Source organism: Ctenocephalides felis, unplaced genomic scaffold, assembly GCF_003426905.1.
Source record: "Ctenocephalides felis isolate EL2017-DRISC unplaced genomic scaffold, ASM342690v1 CF-g0.4_SCAFFOLD_01886, whole genome shotgun sequence".
Lineage (NCBI taxonomy): Eukaryota > Metazoa > Arthropoda > Insecta > Siphonaptera > Pulicidae > Ctenocephalides > Ctenocephalides felis.
Window position 1 is genome coordinate 118,910,930 of NW_020538040.1, and position 7,702 is coordinate 118,918,631.

Sequence of the window (7,702 nt, forward strand, 5' to 3'; positions counted from 1 at the left end):
AACCCAAAATGACCTGGAGACGCCGTCGGGAAATACGGGAAGAGTTTTCTTTTCTGTATGAGCGTTCGAGTTCCCTGGAATCCTCTAGAAGGGAGATAGGGTTTGGAACGCGAAGAGCACCGCAGTTACGGCGGTGTCCGTATCTTCCCCTCGGACTTTGAAAATCCAGGAAAGGGCCACGGTAGGTGTCGCGCCGGTTCGTATCCATATCCGCAGCAGGTCTCCAAGGTGAAGAGCCTCTAGTCGATAGATAAATGTAGGTAAGGGAAGTCGGCAAATTGGATCCGTAACTTCGGGATAAGGATTGGCTCTGAGGATCGGGGCGTGCCGGGCTTGGTTGGGAAGCGGGCGTAGGCCGATGTGCCGGGCCTGGGCAAGGTGAAATTGTCCTTGCGACTTAGATCCGAGCTCGGTCCCGTGTCTAGGCCCCCCGCGGATTTTTCTTGCTGCGAGGTTTCTGTGCCGGCTTCGGTCGGTCAGTCGTACTCTTCGGCCGCCATTCAACGGTCAGCTCAGAACTGGCACGGACTAGGAGAATCCGACTGTCTAATTAAAACAAAGCATTGCGATGGCCCTAGCGGGTGTTGACGCAATGTGATTTCTGCCCAGTGCTCTGAATGTCAACGTGAAGAAATTCAAGCAAGCGCGGGCAAACGGCGGGAGTAACTATGACTCTCTTAATGACTCTCTCTCTATGACTCTTTGGTGGGAGTGGTTGTGGTTCTTCGGGACCACAGCTAGCAAGTGGCATTTCCTCCTCGTGAGTCCCATCGTGAGTACCCCTTCGGGAGGAAACCAAGAGCCACCTCTGTGCAAAATGGACCTGGGGGCTACCAACCCCCTCGTCTGTATAACAAAGTTGGTACAAATTCAAACATAAGCCTCGGATACAAAAATTTAGATTTAGAATTGGAAGGACCCACTGGTTCTTCCCAACCGGCGAGCAGAAATGGTCATTTATGCCGTTTTCCACTATGCGGCAAATATTTTGCAACTTCGATTGGTCGGGGTGTGCACAAACAGAGAACACACCAGGAATGGTACGACCAAGAATTAGCCAAAATCGCGCCCAAGAAAGCAACGTGGACAGAAGAGGAGTTGATCATTATGGCCAAAGAGGAGGTTGCGCTAATCAAAAGGGGCATTACCCAAATTAATAAAGCCCTCCTAGCTATAACACCGGGTCGAACGTTGGAAGCCATCAAAGGCCAAAGACGTACGTTAAAATATAAAGGTCTGATCGCAGACTTTCTATCTACACCTGATGAGACAAGTAACACCAACTCTTGTCCTGTGGCCACTGATTTAGACATGAGAGATGACCTCACTAGAGCACTAGCGATAGCAAAGAGTAGAGATGATGACAAGTTCAACAGTTCCTTATTGGTTAACATATGCCATAAAGCTGCGTAACTATCACCAGAGGAATTAAGGAAGCAAGTGAGCGAGTATCTAGAATCCACCTTCCCATATGAGAGAGTGACCAACCCCAAGAACAACAAGAAGGGGAAAGCACCAAGGTTGAATAAGAGGCAGCAGCGCAGACACGAGTACAAAGTGACTCAAACGCATTGGAGCAAGAACCCGAGCAAATGTATTTCTTATATACTAGACTGCAAAGCTACCTCGACCCCCCACCACCTGATGTAATGGTGCAATTTTGGTCGAATGTATTAACAGACTCAGTCGATGTAACACCAGATGTTCAAGCAGCGAGAAACCAAGATCTCTCGCACCTGTGGAAACCCGTGTCTACTGAGGAAGTCAGGTGTGCACTTCCAGACAGAAACACGGCCCCGGGTCCGGATGGTATATCAGCCAGACTGTTAAAGTCTATGCCAACCGACATTCTGGTTAACTTGCTGAATCTGTTAATGCTAATGGGAAGGATTCCGTATAGAATGATGGAATCATATACAACCCTGATTCCAAAAAAAGATAACGCTGAACACCCTGGTGATTACAGACCCATAACTGTCTCATCGGTTTTAACCAGAACATTTATTAAAGTGCTGGCTAGGCGTCTGCTTAGTGAGGTTCAGATTGATAGTCGACAAAAGGCGTTCCAGCCAGTTGACGGATGCGCACATAACACATTAGCGCTAGATCACCTTTTACGGCACCATAGGCACAACAACAAGCCTGTGTTTTTAGCTTCGATAGATGTCGCCAAGGCCTTTGACTCAATATCACATGCTGCGTTGATCAACACACTACAATACTACAACTTACCACAACCCTTCACTCTTTACGTTAAGGAGCTATATAAACATGGGTGGACAAGACTTCGGTCAGGGCGCTGGACCTCGGATCCCATTAGTCCGAGGTGCGGAGTCAAGCAAGGAGATTCTTTGTCGCCCATACTGTTTAATCTGGTTATTAATAGAATGATTGAGACCATCCCACCTGAGATCGGGGTAAAGATTGAAGGCATGACATATAATGTTCTGGCTTTTGCTGACGATTTGGTATTGGCAGCAGCGTCAGTAAAGGGATTACAGACATTACTCAGTCATGCTGAGAACTTTCTCGCAAGTTGTGGCCTAAGGATTAACACCAACAAGTCCTTTATGGTAGCGATTAAGAACGTGCCGCACGTGAAGAAGTCATTTGTTGATAAGGATATTATCTTCAAATGTGGAACGCAAACACTACCTGCAAAGTCAAGGGTCGAAGGCTGGACTTACTTGGGAGTGGAATTCACTCCCGAGGGTGCCAATATTGGTGATCTTAAAGCGAAACTCCAGTCAACTATTGAAAAACTAACCAAAGCACCATTGAAACCACAACAACGGTTATTTGCGCTAAGAACCATTGGCATTCCTAAGTTAATGCATCAATTAACATTAGGTAATGCCAAGCTAGGGTTTCTGAAGTCGCTCGATGGTGCAGTCAGAAAGGCAGTTCGTTCATGGCTGCGACTACCTAATGATATTACTAATTCTTATTTTTATGCAAATAGTAAAGATGGGGGCCTATCTTTCCCATCATTAAGGTGGTTAGTTCCTCTTAGGAGGAAAAATAGACTAATTAAGTTGAACTGGGGTGAATCCAGCTTCCACCAACTGGAGATTGAAAAGTGTGACAAGAAACTAATGGAGAATAACATCGTCCTTGCCTCTCAGGAGCAACTGGATGAACGATGGGCTCGGCTACTGCACAAGTCAGTGGACGGATCCCCATTGGTAAAATCATCCAAAGTACCATCACAACATCGATGGGTGACTGAAGGCAACAAGTTCCTGACAGGGAAAGATTACGTGAACTGCATTAAGTTCAGAATTAATGCAATGCCTACGAGATCCCGAACAACTAGAGGTAGAACAGAGGACAGGAACTGTAGGGCCGGTTGTAATGCTCCAGAGACGTTAGACCACGTCCTACAAACGTGTCACCGTAGCCATCGTCAACGAATAGAACGACACAATGCAGTCTGTAACTACGTCAAAAGAGCGTTGGAGAAATCACACTCTCGTGTTGATTGGGAGCCAACCTTCAAAACACCCGAAGGCACTCTAAAACCGGATTTGATCGCGTCACAGGGTCAAAAAGCAATTGTACTGGACGCCCAAATTGTAGGAAGCTCTATTAATATGGCCGGAGCCCACAGACGGAAGATCGAACATTATAGAAATCTGGAGGACGTAGTGAAACTGAAATACAATGTGTCAAAAGTGGTTTACAACACGATTACCCTTAACATCAGGGGAGTCTGGCACGAAGAATCGGCAAATTTTCTAGTGTCGGAGAAGATATTAAATAAGAATGAATTGAAGGTAATCTCTACTAGAGCGATAATTGGAGGACTAAACGGATTTGCGAAATGGTCAAAAACAACGACTACAAGACACGAGCCACAAGGAATCGGATGACCACCTGAATTGCACGCGTGCTGCCTGCGCTCAACATCCCCCAGGCACAATACTAGGAGTTAGGTTTAGTGGGTTTTGCCTTCGGGCCGAGTCCCACACTATTGGTCAACCTGGCGACCAATGTACATAAATGTATTCCCCTCCTAGCCAAAAAAAAAAAAAAAAATAGCCAAATGCCTCGTCATCTAACTAGTGACGCGCATGAATGGATTAACGAGATTCCCACTGTCCCTATCTACTTTCTAGCGAAACCACTGCCAAGGGAACGGGCTTGGAAAAATTAGCGGGGAAAGAAGACCCTGTTGAGCTTGACTCTAGTCTGGCATTGTAAGGAGACATGAAAGGTATAGCATAAGTGGGAGATAGTAATATCGTCGGTGAAATACCACTACTTTCATCGTTTCTTTGCTTACTCGATTGGGCGAAAAGCGTGCGTCGAAAACTTGCGTTCCGACTGTCACGGTTTGCTAGAGCCAAGCGCATAAGAGTGGTGTGAGCCATTGCGCCGATCGCCAACAATACTCTAGCGTGATCCGATTCGAGGAAACTGCTAGGCGGAGAGTTTGACTGGGGCGGTACATCTGTCAAATAATAACGCAGGTGTCCTAAGGCCAGCTCAGCGAGGACAGAAACCTCGCGTAGAGCAAAAGGGCAAATGCTGGCTTGATCCCGTTGCTCAGTGTGCACAGGGACTGCGAAAGCATGGCCTATCGATCCTTTTGGCTTGAAGAGTTTTCAGCAAGAGGTGTCAGAAAAGTTACCACAGGGATAACTGGCTTGTGGCAGCCAAGCGTTCATAGCGACGTTGCTTTTTGATCCTTCGATGTCGGCTCTTCCTATCATTGCGAAGCAGAATTCGCCAAGCGTTGGATTGTTCACCCACAAATAGGGAACGTGAGCTGGTTTAGACCGTCGTGAGACAGGTTAGTTTTACCCTACTGATGAATCGTCGTTGCGATAGTAATCCTGCTCAGTACGAGAGGAACCGCAGGTTCGAACATTTGGTTCACGCACTCGGTCGAGCGGCCGGTGGTGCGAAGCTACCATCCGTGGGATTATGCCTGAACGCCTCTAAGGCCGTATCCTTTCTAGACAAAGTAAGCAACGATATCTCTAAGAGTCTCGTGAGTCGAAAGGCTCAATACAATGTGATTTATTAGGTATTCGGCACACGCCGTTTATCGCACGAGCCATTTTTAGCCGAATGGGGCGCTGGACAGGGGCGATATCCGTCCGTTATATCTGTCTTGCCTATAGCGGTCGATCATGGGTCACTAGTTCGATGTAGAGACTCGGAATCGTTTGTAAACGACTTAGGTACCTGGCGGGGTGTTGTACTCGGCAGAGCAGTTACCACGCTGCGATCCGTTGAGACTCAGCCCTTGGCTTGGGGATTCGTCATGTTGGCTTGACGTCACCCCACGCTATTAGAGCATAAGCCTTAAGCCGTCGCATTGCAGCATGCCACAATCAGTAGGCTTGACAGTCGAAAACTTGTACATGCTGTACATGTGACACTTCTTCGGTATCTACCTAGCTATTTTGTACAACGTGCGTGAGTCAGCACGTAAATCAAAACTTATCGACAAATTCCAATACTAGAAATATTCATTATTTCTTTCAATAACCATAATGTCAAGAGAATAGTTATAAATATTTTGTAAGTTTACGAAATATATGTTTTTAAGAGAAACTTTTCATAATTTTTTAATATAAATATATGATATAATTCTAAATAGGAAGAATGATTTTTGCTAAATTTCTTGGAAATGCGTGCAAGTTGCTAATAAGCAAAGTACGTATAAGTTATCTATAATGCAAAATGCGTGCAAGTTGTCAATGTGTAAAATACGTGCAAGTTGTCAATTTGCAGAATGCGTGCAAGTTGTCAATTTGCAGAATACGTGTAAGTTGTCAATGTGCAAAATACGTGCAAGTTGCTATTTTTATTTAATTTTTGTAATATACTCTAAATAATTAGTAACTTCCAACCTATAAATATTTCGATTCTTTTATAATAAAATATTCAGTATATTTATTTCCTTTTTAACAAAATATTCAGTATTTATATATAATTTCAAACTACATCTAGTAAACTTTTAAGGGACATTAGCGAGTAAGCCTAACCTAGAATCATGCATCGAAACAGGTTAAAAACATTTTCCGGCTTTTTGAAATCAGTAACTTGCGGGTATATCAGACTACATCAAGTAAACTTTTAGGGGACATTAGCGAGTAAGCCTAACCTAGAATCATGCATCAAAACAGGTTAAAAACATTTTCCGGCTTTTTGAAATCAGTAACTTACGGGTACATCAGACTACATCAAGTAAACTTTTAGGGGACATTAGCGAGTAAGCCTAACCTAGAATTTGCATCGAAACAGGTTAAAAACATTTTCCGGCTTTTTGAAATCAGTAACTTACGGGTACATCAGACTACATCAAGTAAACTTTTAGGGGACATTAGCGAGTGAGCCTAACCTAGAATCATGCATCGAAACAGGTTAAAAACATTTTCCGGCTTTTTGAAATCAGTAACTTACGGGTATACCAGACTACATCAAGTAAACTTTTAGGGGACATTAGCGAGTAAGCCTAACCTAGAATCATGCATCGAAACAGGTTAAAAACATTTTTCGGCTTTTTGAAATCAGTAACTTACTGGTACATCAGACTACATCAAGTAAACTTTTAGGAGACATTAGCGAGTAAGCCTAACCTAGAATCATGCATCGAAACAGGTTAAAAACATTTTCCGGCTTTTTGAAATCAGTAACTTACGGGTACATCAGACTACATCAAGTAAACTTTTAGGGGACATTAGCGAGTAAGCCTAACCTAGAATCTTGCATCGAAACAGGTCAAACTACTTTTGTAGAAAAATATTGTTTTTGGGTTTTTAGGAATGACATATATTTATTCTATTTTATATTTACATGACATGGTTTAAATACAACATTTTTATTTCTTTAAGTTACATTTTTATTTAAAATAAAATTTCTTACATTTAGCTAATACAATTTAAATAAATTAATATCTGAAATCTTGCTTGCTTTCCAGTCGAGGATGCTTTTCACGAGATAGTAGTGTCGCTGTCATAACACCTTCGCGATTTTGCTCTAATACGCGTTTTGATACATTAGCCAGTAATTGAACATGTCTCTCAGTTCCCTGAATGTGGACCGGAATTTTAGGGTCACTCCATGGACACTCATTGCTTTGTAGATATTGTACTAGATGTTCATGAGGAATATTTAGTATCATATTAGTATAGTCGGTGCATTGGAAATTTATTTCGGGTGTTTTGTAATCTCTCAATTGCGTCAGGTCTTCCACATTATTACGGTAATATAAGATTTTTCTTATAGCTGAATCTCGTATTTCCTTTTTATTATCAAACAACATTGCTAATAAAATATTTTCCGAGTGAGCATAGTATGCGTTTTCTTTAGCAACATTGTTCACAATTTGTCTTAAATTCCAGTCTAAATATTGCGTCCAGCTAATAAATTTATAAAATAATATACTACCATACACCACAGAGTTGTAATATTTGATGTTAAAGTACATTGGAATATATACTTTCATTACGTAGTTTGCCAGAATTTTCAAATTTTTGGATGGCTTATTAGTAGTTACATATAACCGAAGTAACCTACTAGCCTTCGTGAGCCAACGGGAATGTGCTATTGGCCCTGGTTTCATGTTAGCTAAGTCTGTCGATACTTCTCCAGAAGCAACTGCTTTAGCTATTTTTATTAAATAACTTGAGTCAGTTGTCGATTCAGCAGGACTTATAACAGCCAAATTTTCAAGTGGGATTGTTTC

At 42.8% G+C, this 7,702-nt stretch overlaps 1 pseudogene; it reads left to right on the forward strand.

Moving 5' to 3' along the window:
* LOC113378950 overlaps nucleotides 1–5,271 on the forward strand; it is a 7,241-nt pseudogene extending 1,970 nt beyond the window's left edge.
* Nucleotides 5,272–7,702: the final 2,431 nt, after the last annotated feature.